Genomic DNA, 16,873 nt, shown 5'->3' with positions numbered 1-16,873 from the left:
AGCCATTCTCTAAGAAAATAAAGGGCGGGTGGGCGGGGATAGTTGATTTTGGCAAAGGTCCTACTCTCTAAGAAAATAAAAGGCGGGTGGGCGGGGCTAGTAGTTGCTAAGATAAGACTGATTTTGTCGAATGGCATATTTTCTGAGAAAATAAAGGGCGGTTGGGTGGACTTGCTAAGACAAGACTGATTTTGGAAAAGGACCTACTCTGTAAGAAAACAAAGGGCGGGTGGGCGGGGCTGGTATTTGCCATGATATGACTGATTTTGGAAAACGACTTACTTTGTAAGAAAATAAAGGGCGGGTGGGCGGGGCTAGTATTTGCCACGATAAGACTGATTTTGGCAAAGTACCCATTCTCTAAGAAAATAAAGGGCGGGTGGGCGGGGATAGTTGATTTTGGCAAAGGTCCTACTCTCTATGAAAATAAAAGGCGGGTGGGCGGGGCTAGTAGTTGCTAAGATAAGACTGATTTTGTCGAATGACATATTTTCTGAGAAAATAAAGGACGGTTGGGTGGACTTGCTAAGACAAGACTGATTTTGGAAAAGGACCTACTCTGTAAGAAAACAAAGAGCGGGTGGGCGGGGCTGGTATTTGCCATGATATGACTGATTTTGGAAAAGGACTTACTTTGTAAGAAAATAAAGGGCGGGTGGGCGGGGCTAGTATTTGCCACGATAAGACTGATTTTGGCAAAGGACCCATTCTCTAAGAAAATAAAGGACGGGTGGTGTGCAACCTCTGGAGGGTAAATCAGCTGGATTTATTGTACCAGGTACAAAGTACCCGTCGGTAGCGTTGGTTAGCTTGTGAATTTCTTCTAGTGGACTCAAAACATTCTTGCCATGATAAGACTGATTTTGGCAAAGGTCCTACTCTCTAAGAAAATAAACGGCGGGTCGGTGGGGCTAGTAGTTGCTACGATAAGACTGATTTTGTCAAATGACATATTTTCTGAGAAAATAAAGTGTGGTAGGGTGGACTTGCCAAGACAAGACTGATTTTGGAAAAGGACCTACTTTGCAAGAAAACAAAGGGCGGGTGGGCGGGGCTGATATTTGCCATGATATGACTGATTTTGGAAAAGGACTTACTTTGTAAGAAAATAAAGGGCAAGTGGACGGGGCTCGTTCTTCCTAAAATAACACTGACTGTGTTAAATGACATACCCACTAAGAAAATAAAGGGCGAGTGGTCGGGGCTGGTACGTGCTAAAATAAGACTGACTGGTAAAGGATCTACTCTCTAAGAAATTAAAGGGCGGGTGGGTGGGGCTAGTAGTTGCTAAGATAAGACTGCTTTTGTCAAATGACATAATATCTGAGAAAATAAAGGGCAGTAGGGTGGATTTGCCAACACAGGACTGATTTTGGAAAAGGACCTACTCTGTAAGAAAACAAAGGGCGGGTGGGCGGGGCTGGTATTTGCCGTGATGTGACTGATTTTGGAAAAGTCTACTTTCTAGGACAATAAAGAACGGGTGGGCTGGGGTAGTACTTGCCATGATAAATTAAAAATTAAATTAATAAAAAAAAAGTACCAATTCCATAGTAACCAATAATACCGCACCAAACATTCAGTTTTTCTGGACGCTCTGTGTGGATTTGCTCCATCCACTTGTGTCAGATCAGTACCTGCAGTTGTGTCGGTTCACATAACTCAACGCCGCAATTATCTGCAGAAAAAACAGTAAATATGCGCATGTATATGCAGAGAAATTTGGCATTATATGCAAAAAATTGCTAGAATATGCAAGAAATAATGCAAAATATGCAGGAAAAAAATAGTTTTTTTCAATATTTTATTTCTATAATTTCTTACAACATATTACTCTATTAACTAGCTATTTTATTGACTAACTACTTAGTTACTTTCTTGAAACATATTATTTACATTTATTATATGTTTTTCTAGATTTTCCTTTTTACTTCCCGAGCGTAAGCAAAGGAAGTATTGTAATCGAGTCCGTCGGCCGACTCTCTACTTTTACGTTTTCTCGATCTTTCATGACCCCTAGAAGACGAAGAAATAGGTCTCCCATTTCCGTCTGTCTGTCCGTCTGTCTGTCCGTCTGTCTGTCTGTCTGTCTGTCTGCCGTCCCGGATTTTTATTAGACAGATAATCTCCGAAAGTACTGGACCGATTGTTGTGAAATTTTGTAGTTATATTAGGAATATCATGTAGATGGTAAAACGCTAACCAAAATTTGTCTAATCATCCTCATCACTAATGTGATGACGTCACTTCAAAATTGTACATAGTAAATGGGTTTTAAATTGTATAAAATAATATAGTCCTAAACATGTAGTTTACGACTCCGAATTGAGTTTTTACCCGGAACGTCCAGATTTTTGGAAAAAAAATCAAAATTATAAAACAACATTTTGCAATTTAATTTTGAATCTGCTAATCCGAATGTTTTGAAATGTTGCAGATGTTTTAAGGCTATAAAGAGCATCATAAATCTTTGCTCAAAATATATTTGGTTATCCCCTCCAAAAACTTGATGACGTCAGCTCAAAAGTTTGTCAAATAAATCCTATGTAAAATGTACAAAATATGATGAGTCTGTGCTTGTGATATATTACTCCATTCATATTTTTTGGATTTGCATATACAGGGTGACTCAAAAAAATTAATGAATGCGTAAATTTATTTTATTGATTTACTCAGGAACTACAAAACCGAATGCTTTGAGATATTGAAGGTGTTTTAAAGTTATCATAATCATGGTAAGTTTTTGATCAAAACGTATTTGCTCATCCCCCCTAAAAAATTTATGACGTCACCACAAAATTTTGCTAAATAAATCCGATCTAAATTGTACAAAATATGATGAGTCTTTTCTTGTGGTTTTTCATTCCATTCATAGTTTTTGGATTTGCATATACAGGGTGACCCAAAAAAATTAATGAATGGGTAAATGTATTTTATTGATTTAATCAGGAACTCCAGAAATCTTGCAAATGTTTTAAGGTTATAAAAAGCATAATAAATTTTTAGTCAAAATATATTTGGTTATCTTCTACAAAAAACTGATGACGTCAGCTCAAAAGTTTGCCGAATAAATCCTATGTAGAATATACAAAATATGATGAGTCTGTACTTGTAATTTATCGTTCCATTCATATTTTTTGAATTTGCATATACCGGGTGACTCAAAAAAAAATGAGATCTACTGCGAAAAAAACATAATATACATGCAGTCGTCACGTTTACGACAGCGAGGGAAGTACTGTCTAAATTCTTTAGACCAATTTTTTAATGAATATCTGCGATCGCTTAAAATATATTAAACACTGAAAAACTACGCTCTACATCGACAGACAACACAATTAGAGGGTCTATATTTACCTCATCTGAAAACTGTCCATCTAAAACTTTTGCCGCATTAGTTAGTCCAGTAAAACCTCTATTTTTATTAAGGACTTTGATATGAATACGTAATGACCACTTGTTATTACAGTATTTCACTAGAAGAGCCTTGTGATAGTGAAGACAAACTCCGGATCATATAAAAACAAACCTTTTTATCTGAAGTAGAAATTTCCTAGTAACTATTAAATAAAGATAAATACAGTAGATAACAGTAAACTCGCTATTTCTTCCATTCTTCCTCCAAGGGAATTTCTACTCTAGTACAGTAGAGTCACAGGTTTAACCTGTCAGGTTTTCTTACTTTTCTTCCCGATTTTGTCACCTGGATCGTCTTGTCATCGTAATTCTGTTGTGGCCAAAATTGTCTCTCTTCTTTTAACCAATTCGAACCCTCCCACCAACAATAATCTAACATCCGTGGTACTATGCAACCTCTGGATGGTAAAAGAGCTTTTATCTTTGTCATACCACAAAAACCTTAAAAAATCTCAGAAATGACACCAATTTTTGATTTTCGATTTTCTCTCGCGGATGCGTCGAACGCGGGTAACTTAGTTGTGGTACTTGATAATTTTACCACATAACGATGGGGTAAATAGTGAACTGAGGTACCAATTTCGTTGTCGTTGACCTCCTTGATTATACCTTCTTTCAACCATTCTTGAAAAACTTGTAGTGGTTTGTGTCCCTGAATCCATGGCATTGAGACTTCGTATCTTCCATTCGGTTGTCTAGTCACTGTCTTCTGAAAATTTCAGTAGTACGCCTAATTGGGGGTGCCCACAAATGAGGACTTGGAAAAACCCGTCCGCATGTCATCATAACTATGTCATCTTTCTTTTTTTATTTATTCTTATTTAAAAAAAAATATTTTACCATTTCATTCAGAAAGAAAGTACGATTGTGTTACATCAATGAATTCGGAAAAAAGCGTTAATTATATGGTAGTGCCATTCAAAAAGTCAAATTGGCCTTGCATCTTGAAAACAAATGAAACAAAAAAATTTTGACGAACAATTAACCCATTTGCCCTAGAATCCGCTCTTTTTCTTAACCCCCCCGACGTGAAGGTTTGATGAAATTACAATTTGCCTTCATTTCACGCCTGACAGAGTCCAGCGAAGCAAAATAAAAAATCCACTTCCTCCTGCATCTGAAATGAATTTATGGTTTGATTCCTGTGGAAGGCGGCTAGACGAGGTGGTGGCGCAGCAACCACCCATAAAGGCACCACTACAATTATATGCAACAAGTGTCAGGTTAAAACCCTTACACCTGTTCCGTGACGTCAGCTTGAACTTCCTGTTCTCACGAGATCTCATCGCGCCGAAATAATTACATCCGAGCGGACATCGCACTCTTTCCTTGACTAGGTCCGAGGGGGGTTAGGGCTTTCAGATTACGGACGGCGGTGATAAGGCTCGTGAAGGATCTACTGTTTGGAGGAGAAATTAGAATAGCTAAGTATTCTTGGTATTAGATATGCAAATTGCCGTGTGCAGCCTTGAATAATGACTTGTAGGAATTTAATTAATTTGTTTTCCGACGATTGCGCTCGACGTGCAGAAACAGGCGAGGAGTCGGTGGCGAAATTTTGTTTTTCGGTCGATACTCAAATTTTTTAGATAAATTTACAAAAAAATTGTGTTTCACTACTTCATAAACTTATCTATCGCTGAGTTTGTAGATTATCTGAAAAGATCATATTTTTCCCGAAATTCTTTTTACATTAAAAAGCATTAATTTTTTATCGAGATTGATACCTTTTTGATAGTTATACTCAAAACTAATACATGTGTTCTTTGACAATTTAAAACCTTCTAATGAAGCAAGATTAGATTAATAAAATGTTTTGCCTTGAGATTAGGAAAATATAACATCGGCTGTAATTGTTGAAATTTTCACAAACTCATATTTTTCAGTTTCAGTAAAAAGAACTTTCGAAGATTTAATTAGCTTTGTGGTGGTTTTTAAAATCATGGGTGATAAAGCGAAAAAGTCATCTCTGAGGTCTAAAATTTAGTGTTGTTCAGCTTTATTTTTAGACTAGCATTAAAAAACGATGATTTATTTGATCGATTTGTTCAGAAACAGCTTATCTAATTTTCCTGGAATCCTGGACAGACGATAACAGTACTATTAGTTTCATATTGTACATGTCATCTTAGAACTTCTTTTAGTAGATTTATGACCACTCTGTATAAGAATTAGGTGATTTTGACATGATTACATTGCCAACTTTGTGCTAATACTTTATAATATTCAAATCAATATTTAAAATGTTAATAAGACTGCATTGTTTGTATAAAAGTTCCATCGGTATTTATGCATAATCTCGACATGAACTTTGAATCCATCGTGTGAATTAAATTCGTCGTCAACTGGCAAAAATAATCACGGAATTTGGCAATAACGAATTCTTTTCCACTTTCGATGACTATTCGATTATGCCGTTTTTTTACAGCAGATGATAGTAGATTAGATATAAGGAATATTCTACTGTGTGTTTTCTAGAAAAAAAAAAAAAACTGATCACGTAGACACTGATTAAACCATCTCGTGAAAAAAATAACTCTAAAAGCGTAAGAGAACGTAATGGTTTCAGAACTCAGCGAGTGTCGCAAGGATGTTAATTTCCAATTAAACCTCGCTGAGGCCTTAAATGGCAATCACACCAACAGTAAAATACAAACGATGTAAACACGATTCTCATCTGCTTATCAGCGATTTCGCTCGATAGTTTTACAGAGACATAGATACCTAATCACGAGATAAAAGCCAGATATATTTCGAATAACAACTGTAGAATTTGTACGCATTTCGATAAATTAATGGTTATTTGCTTTAGATTAACTGAATGACATTTTGAACTTTCGGCGGATTTGCAAATTTTGTTCTACACGATGGAGCGATATAGCAGATAACGTTTTGATTGTTAAATTAGCAGCAACGAACTTTCCTTTGGTGGGCCGACTTTCACTTGCGAAAAATCGTAAAAGCGTCAACTCGGAATTCTCACGAAATGAATTTTCTGGATGGCGAATTAAGCTACATAATCTCGCTGAAATAAATTCGGCGGTTGCGGAGTTGCTGGACTGGAAAAGTTAGCGCAGACTGCTTAAACCGAATATCGGTCAGAATCGTCTTTCGAACATACATGTAAAAATTGAAATTTGAAAATTATTTTTGAGGAAAATGTGAATTATTATATCATAGCAAAGAAAGTTAATTGGGTAAAATGGTGCTACGGAGACAATGTTTTCAAATTGCTGGTTTTATATGTAAAGTCGCCGTATATAAAATTGAATAATTGTTTTACAAAAATATGGATGTGTAGGATAAAAAATCAAGACGGATTCATAAGCCACAAGAGTAGGAGTACGTTAGTTTATAAAAATTAAATAATACTCCTATTTACTAAAGAAACTCTTGAGGTGGAGTAATTACATGGTTAAAGTGGATCATTAGAGAAAATTTGTTTAGCGTTTTATAACACACATTATATTCCTAAAATACATACCTATAAAATTTGATAACAATCGATCTAGTAGTTTTGGAAATTATCTGTGTAATAAAGAGCGATACAAACGAGAGAAACGCAGACAGACAGACGGAAATTGTTTCATACTCTAGGAGTCCCCGAGATTCTTTAAAGCTACTTCAAAAACAAAACAAAAGGTACATCCGAGATTATTTTAAGCTACTTCAAAAACCAGATCAAAATTGTCCCCGAGATTCTTTCAAACTACTTCAAAAACCAGGTAAAAATTGCCCCCGAGATTCTTTCAAACTACTTCAAAAATAAAACAAAACGTGCTACCGAGATTCTACTTCAAAAACTGAATACAAGGGGTGCACGACATTCTTTAAAAGCTACTTCAAAAACAAAACAAAATCTGCCCCCGAGATTCTTTTAAGCTACTTCGAAAACTAGACCCAAGAGATACTTTCAAAGTCCTTCAAAAACAAATCAAAAGGTGCCCCAGAGATTCTTTTAAACTACTTCAAAAGTTGAACACAAGGGATCCTCGAGATTCTTTAAAACTGCTTCAAAAACAAAACAAAGAGGGCCTCGAGATTCTTTCAAACTACTTCAAAAACCCTATAAAAATTGTCTTCGAGATTCTAGTTCAAAAGCTAAACACAAGAGATCCCCGAGATCCTTTAAAACTACTTCAAAAACAAAAAGTACCCCGGAGATTTTTTTAAATTACTTAAAAAGCTAAACACAAGGGATCCTCGAGGTTCTTTAAAATTAAAATTAAAATAAAAAAGTTAAAATTACTACTTCAAAACCACAACAAAAGAGGCCTCCGAAATTCTTTCAAACTACTTCAAAAACCAGGTAAAAATTGCCCCCGAGATTTTTTCAAACTACCTACTTCAAAAACAAAACAAAAGGTGCTCCCGAGATTCTACTTCAAAAACTGAACACAAGGGGTCCACGACATTCTTTAAAAACTGCTTCAAAAACAAAACAAAATCTGCGCCCGAGACTCTTTTAAGCTACTTCGAAAACTAGACCCAAGTTGTCCCAGAGATTCTTTCAAAGTCCTTCAAAAACAAACCAAAAGATGCCCCAGAGATTCTTTTAAACTACTTCAAAAACTGAAGACAAGAGATCTTCGAGATTCTTTAAAACTACTTCAAAAACAGAACAAAGGCGGCCCTCGAGATTCTTTCAAACTACTTCAAAAACCCTATAAAAATTGTTTCCGAGATTCTAGTTCAAAAGCTAAACACAAGAGATCCCCGAGATCCTTTGAAACTACTTCAAAAACAAAACAAAACGTACCCCGAAGATTTTTTCAAATTACTTAAAATGCTAAACACAAGGGATCCTCAAGATTCTTTAAAATTAAAATTAAAATAAAAAATTTAAAATTACTACTTCAAAACCACAACAAAAGGGGCCCCCGAGATTCTTTCAAACTACTTCAAAAACAAAACAAAAAGTGCTCCCGAGATTCTACTTCAAAAACAAAACAAAATCTAACCCCGAGATTATTTTAAGCTACTTCGAAAACTAGACCCAAGTTGTCCCAGAGATTCTTTCAAAATACTTCAAAAACAAATCAAAAGGTGCCCCGGAGATTCTTTTAAACTACTTCAAAAGATGAACACAAGGGATCCTCGAGATTCTTTAAAACTACTTCAAAAACAAAACAAAGGAGGCCCGCGAGATTCTTTTAAGCTACTTTATAAATCAGAGACAACGGATCCCCGAGATTCTTTAAAATTAAAATTTAAAATAAAAAATTTAAAATTACTACTTCAAAACCACAACAAAAGGGACCCCGAGATTCTACTTCAAACAGGCAAAAATTGTCGCCGAAATTCTTTCAAACTACTTCAAAAACAAAGCAAAAGGTGCTCCTGAGATTCTACTTAAAAATCTGAACACAAGGGGTCCACGACATTCTTTAAAAACTGCTTCACAAACAAGACAAAATCTGCCCCCTAGATTCTTTTAAGCTACTTCGAAAACTAGACCCAAGTTGTCCCAAAGATCTTTCAAACTACTTCTAAAACCAAACAAAGGGGGGGCCCGAGATTCTTTCAAACTACTTCAAAAACCAGATAAAAATTACCCAGATTCTTTTAAACTACTTCAAAAACAGAACAAAAGGTGCCTCGGAGATTCTTTTAAATTACTTGAAAAACTGAACACAAGGGATCCCCGAGATTTTTTCAAACTACTTCAAAAACAAAAGAAAAAGTGACCCCGAAACTCTACTTCAAAAACTAAACACGAGGGGTCTCGGAGATTCTTTAAAAACTATTTCAAAAACAAAACAAAAGGTGACCCCGAGATAGTTTTAAGCTACTTCAAAAATCAGAGACAAAAGGGCCCCGAGATTCTTTAAAATTAAAAATTTAAATAAAAAATTTAAAATTACTACTTCAAATCTACAACAAATGGGGCCCCCGAGATTCTTGCAAACTACTTCAAAAACCAGAAAAAATTTGCCCCCGAGATTCTTTCAAACTTCTTCAAAAACCAGATCAAAATTGTCCCCAAAATTCTTTCAAATTACTTCCAAAACAAAACAAACAGTGCCCCCGAGATTTTATTTCAAAAGGGATCCGGGAGATTTTTTTAAACTACTTCAAAAACAAAACAACAGGGTCCCCGAGATTCTTCTTCAAAAACTGAACACAAGGGGTCCACGACATTCTTTAAAAACAACTTCAAAAACAAAACAAAATCTGCCCCCGAGATTCTTTTAAGCTACTTCGAAAACTGGACTTAAGTTGTCCCAGAGGTTCTTTCGAACTACTTCAAAAACCAAACAAAAGGTGCTCCGGAGATTCTTTTAAACTACTTCAAAAGCTGAACACACGGGATCCTCGAGATTCTTTAAAACTACTTGAAAAACAAACAAAGAGGGCCCCTGAGATTCTTTCCAACTTACTTCAAAAATCAGATAAAAATTGCCTCCGAGATTCTTTTAAACTACTTCGAAAATCAGACACAAGTTGTCCTCGAGATTCTAGTTCAAAAGCTAAACACAAGGGCTCGCGGAGATCCCTTAAAACTACTTCAAAAACAGAACAAAAGGGGCCCCCGAGATTCTTTCAAACTACTTCAAAAACCAGATAAAAATTGCCCCCGAGATCCTTAAAATTACTTCAACAACAAGACAAGGGATATTCAAGATGCTTTCAATTACTTCAGAACCAAAACAAAGGGCCTTCCGAGATTTTACTTCAAAAACTAAACACAAAGGGCTCCCGAGATCCTTTAAAACGTCTTGAAAAACAAAACAAAATGTGCTCCCGAGATTCTACTTCAAAAGCTAAACACAAAGGGTCACCGAAATTCTTTAAAACTACTTGAAAAACAGAACAAAAGTGCCCCCGAAATTTTTTTAAGCTACTTCAAAAATCAAAGACAAAAGGTCCCCGAGACTACTTAAAATTTAAAATTAAAATAAAAAATTTGAAATTACCACTTCAAAACCACAACAAATGGGGCCCCCGAGATACTTTCAAACTACTTCAAAAACCAGATAAAAATTGCGCCCGAGATTCTTTAAAATTACTTCAACAACAAGACAAGGGATACTCAAGATGCTTTCAACTACTACAGAACCAAAACAAAAGGGCCCTCCGAGATCCTACTTCAAAAACTAAACACCAGGGATCCCCACATTTTTTCAAACTGCTTCAAAAACAAAAGAAAAGGTGACCCCGACGCCACTTCAAAAACTAAATACAAGGGGTCCCGGAGATTCTTTAAATCTACTTCAAAAACAAAACAAAAAGGGCCCCCGAGATTATTTAAGCTACTTCAAAAATCATAGACAAAAGGTCCCCGAGATTGTTTAAAATTAAAAATTAAAATAAAAAAATTAAAATTACTACTTCAAAAACCAGATAAAAATTGTCCTCGAGTTTATACAAATTACTTCAAAAACAAAACAAAATGTGCTCCCGAGATTATACTTCAAAGGCTAAACACAATGGGTTCCCGAGATTCTTTAAAACTACTTCAAAAACAGAACAAAAGTGCGCCCGAAGTTCTTTTAAGCTACTTCAAAAATCAGACACAAAAGGTTCCCGAGACTCTTTAAAATTAAAAATTAAAATAAAAAATTTAAATTACTACTTCAAAAATCACAACAATTGGGGCCCCCGAGATTCTTCCAAACTACTTCAAAAAGCAGATAAAAATTGCCGCCGAGATCCTTTCAAACTTCTTCAAAAACCAGATAAAAATTGTCCCCAAGATTCTTTCAAATTACTTCAAAAACACAACAAACGGTGCCCCTGAGATTTTACTTCAAAAGCTAAATAAAAGGGCTTCGCGAGATTTTGTAAAACTACTTCAAAAACAAAATAAAAGGTGCCCCCGAGATTCTTTTAAACTACTTTAAAAGCTGAACTCAAGTGATTCTCGAGATTCTTTAAAACTACTTCAAAAATGAAACAAAAGGACCCCCGAGATTCTTTCAAACTATTTCAAAAACCACATAAAAATTGCCCTCGAGATTCTTTCAAATTACTTCAAAAACAAACAATAGTTGCCCGCGAGATTCTTTTAATCTACTTCAAAAGTCAGACAAAAGGGGTCCCCGAGATTCCTTCACATTACTTCAAAAATTAGACAAGGGTTCTCCAAAATTCTTTCAAATTGTTTCAGAACCAAAACAAAAAACGGGCTCCTGGAATTCTTTCAAACTACTTCAAAATCCAGACACAAAGGGTCACCAAGATTCTTTCAAACTACTTCAAAACCAAAAACGGGTCTCCAAAATTCTTTCAAGCTACTTCAGAAACCAGACACGATAGTTCTCCAAGATTCTTTCAAACTAATTCGATGAGAAAAGGGCTCTCCGAAATTTTTTTAAACTACTTCAGAAACCAGACAGAAGAGGTCTTTGGGATTCTTAGGGAAAGGTTTTTTCATCAATAAAATCCTCAAGAGACAACGAAATTTTTTCATTTTCTAAGTTGTTATCTATGTAGTTTTGTTCGGTAAATATATTTATTCTGCCCTTTCGCGAGTTTAAACTTTAAAATATGCTCGGGCAAAAGTTTACTAACAACAGTGATTCACTGTACGATGGATTCTCAAAAAAAATTCTTATTTCCTCATGGTAGAAAGTTTTTAAGGACCCCATCACACTTTTGTCGAGAGGTTGTAATTTGTGTGTAGTGTGAGATAGATAGGTAGATAGTTTTTCTATCTTTACATGATTTTCATAGTACCTAAACAAGGTTGAATCTGGGACTTGAAATTGTTTTGCAGCTGCTAGCTAATTTTATTTTATAATGTTATTACAGAATCGTTTTTTAAACAACCTCGTGTGTCTAATTACGAGTGCCAACAGACATTCGTACGGAAATTCAGGCCACCGTGAACTCATTTAGCTAGAACGAACCCAGACCTCGGTCCGTTGTCAGTTTTTTGCCGTTTATCTCGGAAAATCTCCCAGGGATTGAAGCGGAAAAACCGCGCACATTTTCGTCGTTTGGAGGCCATCAAGATGGAAAAGCGGGCGCTGGTAGCAGCGCAAACCCCTGACCGTTACGTCTTTGTTCGATTTTTGGTGAAAGATCGGTTGAATTCGTGGTGGTACCGAATGTTAATTAGCGTGGTGTGCGGTGACCCGCGACGTCTAGATGGTAAAAAGACGGCACTATCGGGAATTATCGGCTCATCTACAAACGGCACCCATCTACCGGAACCGGAAACAGCCCAACAGCTAACACAGCGTTAACTCCTTTCCGACCATCCTCACGGTGGCCAACTTATCCACAGCCATGGAGAAGACGTTCACCACGCAATCCTCCACTTCCAGGATGGTGTAGATGAAGAGTTCAAAATCTCCTTGAACATGTTGATGGTAATTGTAAAATTCCGCACTTGCCATGCCATGGGAGAATTTTGAGTGTGGGAGCCTTTGTTTCGAACGAACGCAAGGTTATAGCGTCTGCTAACAGTTACGTACTCTAGGAAGGAACTTCGTTTTAATTCGCAATTAAGAAAGGTTCACACATATTTAATATATAACTGCGTTTATGGTTTTTTCGCTATTATAGTACACGAATTAAGAACAGATGGGAGATAAGGGAAGTGGAGCACGCAATTAACTTTTTCGAGCTGACACGGGGCGACCAAAGGTGAGGGATTAGAGATGAGAAAGAATCAACGAAGAGGGAGTGAAGTATTTCAAAATACACAAATGCACCTACTTATAACAAAACAACGGAATTTTTGTTGTGACACCTTAAAACAACGAAGAAAGACTTTTAATAATTTTCCGGAATGACGTCGTCAACTTTTGAGTGGGGATGAATATATTAACACTTTGAAATATATAATGTCATACATATTTATGACATTTTTTTTGTAAAAAGTTCTAAAAATAAAAAGAATATAAATAAAACCAGTTCTCAAGGAAAATTTTTCAAACAATTGTGTCAAGCTTGGAGTTTCTAAAACATATTCAACCGGTACCACTTAAGTACTGTAACTTTGGTCAAATGTAACACGTCATGTAAGTACCAAATGCCAAAAGTACTCACACCCCAGAAAGTTAGTACTGATGAAACAGAACGCGTGATTATGTCCCACTGGTACTACCCAAGTTCATCCGTTTTATAAGACAGTCGCCGTACTCTCGCTCTACCAAAGTACTTACGGCTCAAATCTAAAACTGAAACCTCCAGTAAATTTATATATTTTTTGCTGCCAAAATTTAACGGTACTTTACGTTATTCATAACACAGTATTTATTCTGGCTCAGTGAATGAAGATTTGGTGCGCAGATACGATTGTAACAACCAAAAGAAAGACATTCTTTACAACTAAACCGAAAACGTGTAAAAAATGCAGCTACTTGAAAATAGGTACCACCGACTTCTGACATTTTTCGAATGCAGTTCCACTTCCGTTAAATCTTAGTACACTTAGCACAAAACTGTCTCTTATTCACGTCCTCGTAAGTCGTTTCTTGGGCAGTACCACCACGGTACTACCACATCCAAATGTGGCGTGTAACAGTAAATTCTAGCAACACACAAGTCGATAATAACAACATAATCTATGCAGTTGTATTGTTCACGGCGCAATTCGCACAAAATAGCGGTAGTACTTTGGTATTTTTATGGAGTACGCCGAAAACTGAAAGCGAAAGAGAAAATCTAAACCGTGATTCTACAAGTTTTTTAAGTTTGCTAGTGAATCTACGTCATATATCGAAAACGTAGATAGTACTTCCACGAAAAAACATATCGAGTACTTCACCTAGATATATTTGTCATTTGTTTTTATTTATTAAGATAAACTCTAACATTCCAATAAATAATAAACAGCGCTTTAAATAAATTAGTTGCCAGTTGAGTACTACCAAATCTTTGTTATATACAACATAATAGTGACGTTATGAGTCTGAACATCTTATTTAAGCAAATCAAGTCTTTTTTTACCGATTATTCTCAAATTTTCTTTGAATTTCCACAAAATATCGTACTATTTTTTGCTGGTACCACTAAATGCAATAGTTTCTGTGTGACAGAATAATATCGCAACCGTATTCAATGAGTAGTGCCTGAGAACCAGCTTTTTTCATTTTACTGAAAAATCATTAATTCCTCAACCACATAGTAAAACTTTGAAGATTTAGTAGTCATAAAATCAAACAGCTGATTATGTTTAGCCAAAGTACTATACAGCACTAGCGATTCCTCCAATATCCCTAAATCGTTTATTCAGTACCACCACGGTACTGCTACAACTAAATTTGGTTTACAACAGTAAATTCTAACAGCACATAAGTCGATAATAACAACATAATCTATGCAGTCCAATTGTTGGCGGTACGATTCGCATAAAATGACTGTAGTACCTAGGTATTCTTAGAGAGTACTTCCATTAAAAAATATGTAGAATGTTTCACCTACAGAGTGTTTGTCATTTGCTTTTATTTATTAAGACAAACTCTAACATTTCAATAAATAATAAACAATGGTTTAAATAAAAATATTCACTAATTAGTTGCCAGTTGAGTACTACCAACGTTTTGTTATATACAACGTAACATTCATAGTGACGTTAGTGTGTTTGAACATCTTTTTTAAGCAAATAAATCTTTTTTAACCGATTATTCTCAAATTTTCTTTGAATTTATACAAGATATTTTACAACTTTCTGCTGGTACTACTCAAATGGAATTTTTTAACAAACAGAAGTACCACATCACATAAGGACCAATATTCTTCAACCAAGCGACGAAAAATTTGTCCTGACAATAAAATCGCAACCGTATTCAGTGAGTAGTACCTGAGAACCACTTTTTTTCATTTTATTGAACCACTAAATTCCAAATTTTATCAAGCACCTAGTAAAACTTTGAAACAGCTGATTGTGTTAGATGGTACTACCAAAGTACTCGCGATTCCTCCAATATCACAAAGTCATTTCTTCAGCAGTACCACCACGGTGCGGCTACAACTAAATGTGGTTTACAACAATAAATTCTAACAACACGTAAGTCGATAATAACAACATAAACCATGCAGTACCACTGTTCGCGGTGCGATTCGCATAAAACGACTGTAGTACCTAGGTATTTTTATGGAATACCCTGAAGCTGAAACTCGAAGAAAAAATAAGTTTTGAAAATCTAAATCGTTATTCTAAAAGTTTTTAATGTCTACTGGTGAATCTACGTAATGTATGAAAAATCTAGAGAGTACTTCCATTAAAAAATATATAGAATGTTTCACCTAAAGTGTGTTTGTGATTTGTTTTTATTTTTATTAAGACAAACTCTAACATTTCAATAAATAATAAACGACACTGTAAATAAAAATATTCTCAAATGAGTTGTCAGTTGATTAGTACCAATTATATACACTATAACAATAATAGTGACGTTAGTGTGTTTTACAAATTAAGTTTTTGTAACCGATTATTCTCAAAAAATTTCTTTGAATTTCGACAAAATATAGTACTACTCTTTTCTAGTACCACTCAAATGCGATACTTTGACAAATAGAAGTACCACATCACATCATATAAGTGCCAATATTTTTCAACCAAGCGACGAGAAAGCTGTCCTGACAGAATAAAATCGCAACTGATTATATTAGATGGTACTGCCAAAGCAGCACTCGCGATTCCTCCAATATTTTTAGGCCATTTCTTCAGCAGTACCACTACGGTACTACTACAACTAAATGTGGTTTTCGAATAGTAAATTCTAATACATAAGTCGCGGTGTCAATCGCATAAAACGGCTGTAGTACCTAGATATTTTCATGGAGTACCCTGAAGCTGAGACTGGAAGAGAAAATAAGTTCTGAAAATGTAAATCGTGATTCTAAAAGTTTTTAATGTTTACTGGTGAATCTACGTAATGTATGAAAAATGTAGAGAGTACTTCCATTAAAAAATATATAGAATGTTTCACCTAGAGAGTGTTTGTCATTAGTTTTTATTTGTTAAAACAAACTCTAACATTTCAATAAATAATAAACAACAATGTATATTTAAAAATATTCAAAAATTAGTTGTTAGTTGAATAGTACCAATTATATACAATATAACCATAATAGTGACGTTAGGGTGTTTAAACATTATATGTTATATAAAGTAAGTTTTTTTCACCGATTATTCTCGAAAATTTTCTTTGAATTTCTACAAAATATCGTACTATTTTTCTTGGTACTACTCAAGTGCAATAGTGTGCCAAATAGAAGTACCACATGATATAAGTGCCAATATTCTTCAAACAAGCGACGAAAAATCTGCCCTGACAGAATAAAATCGCAACCGTATTCCGTGATAGTACCTGAAGACCAGCTGATTCCAAATTCATCATCCACATAGTAAAACTTTAACGAATTAGTAGTCATAAAATCGAACAGCTGATTTGTTTAGCTGGTACTGCCAAAATACTATACAGCACTCGCAATTCCTCCAATATTTCTAAGTCATTTCTTCAGCAGTACCACCACGGTACTACTACAACTGAATGTG

This window comes from Zophobas morio, unplaced genomic scaffold, assembly GCF_036711695.1.
Source record: "Zophobas morio isolate AGI-343-1 ecotype UQ-CSIRO unplaced genomic scaffold, CSIRO_AGI_Zmor_V1 ptg000010l, whole genome shotgun sequence".
Lineage (NCBI taxonomy): Eukaryota > Metazoa > Arthropoda > Insecta > Coleoptera > Tenebrionidae > Zophobas > Zophobas morio.
The sequence above is the reverse complement of the archived record's forward strand: the minus strand, read 5'-3'. Positions refer to the sequence as shown.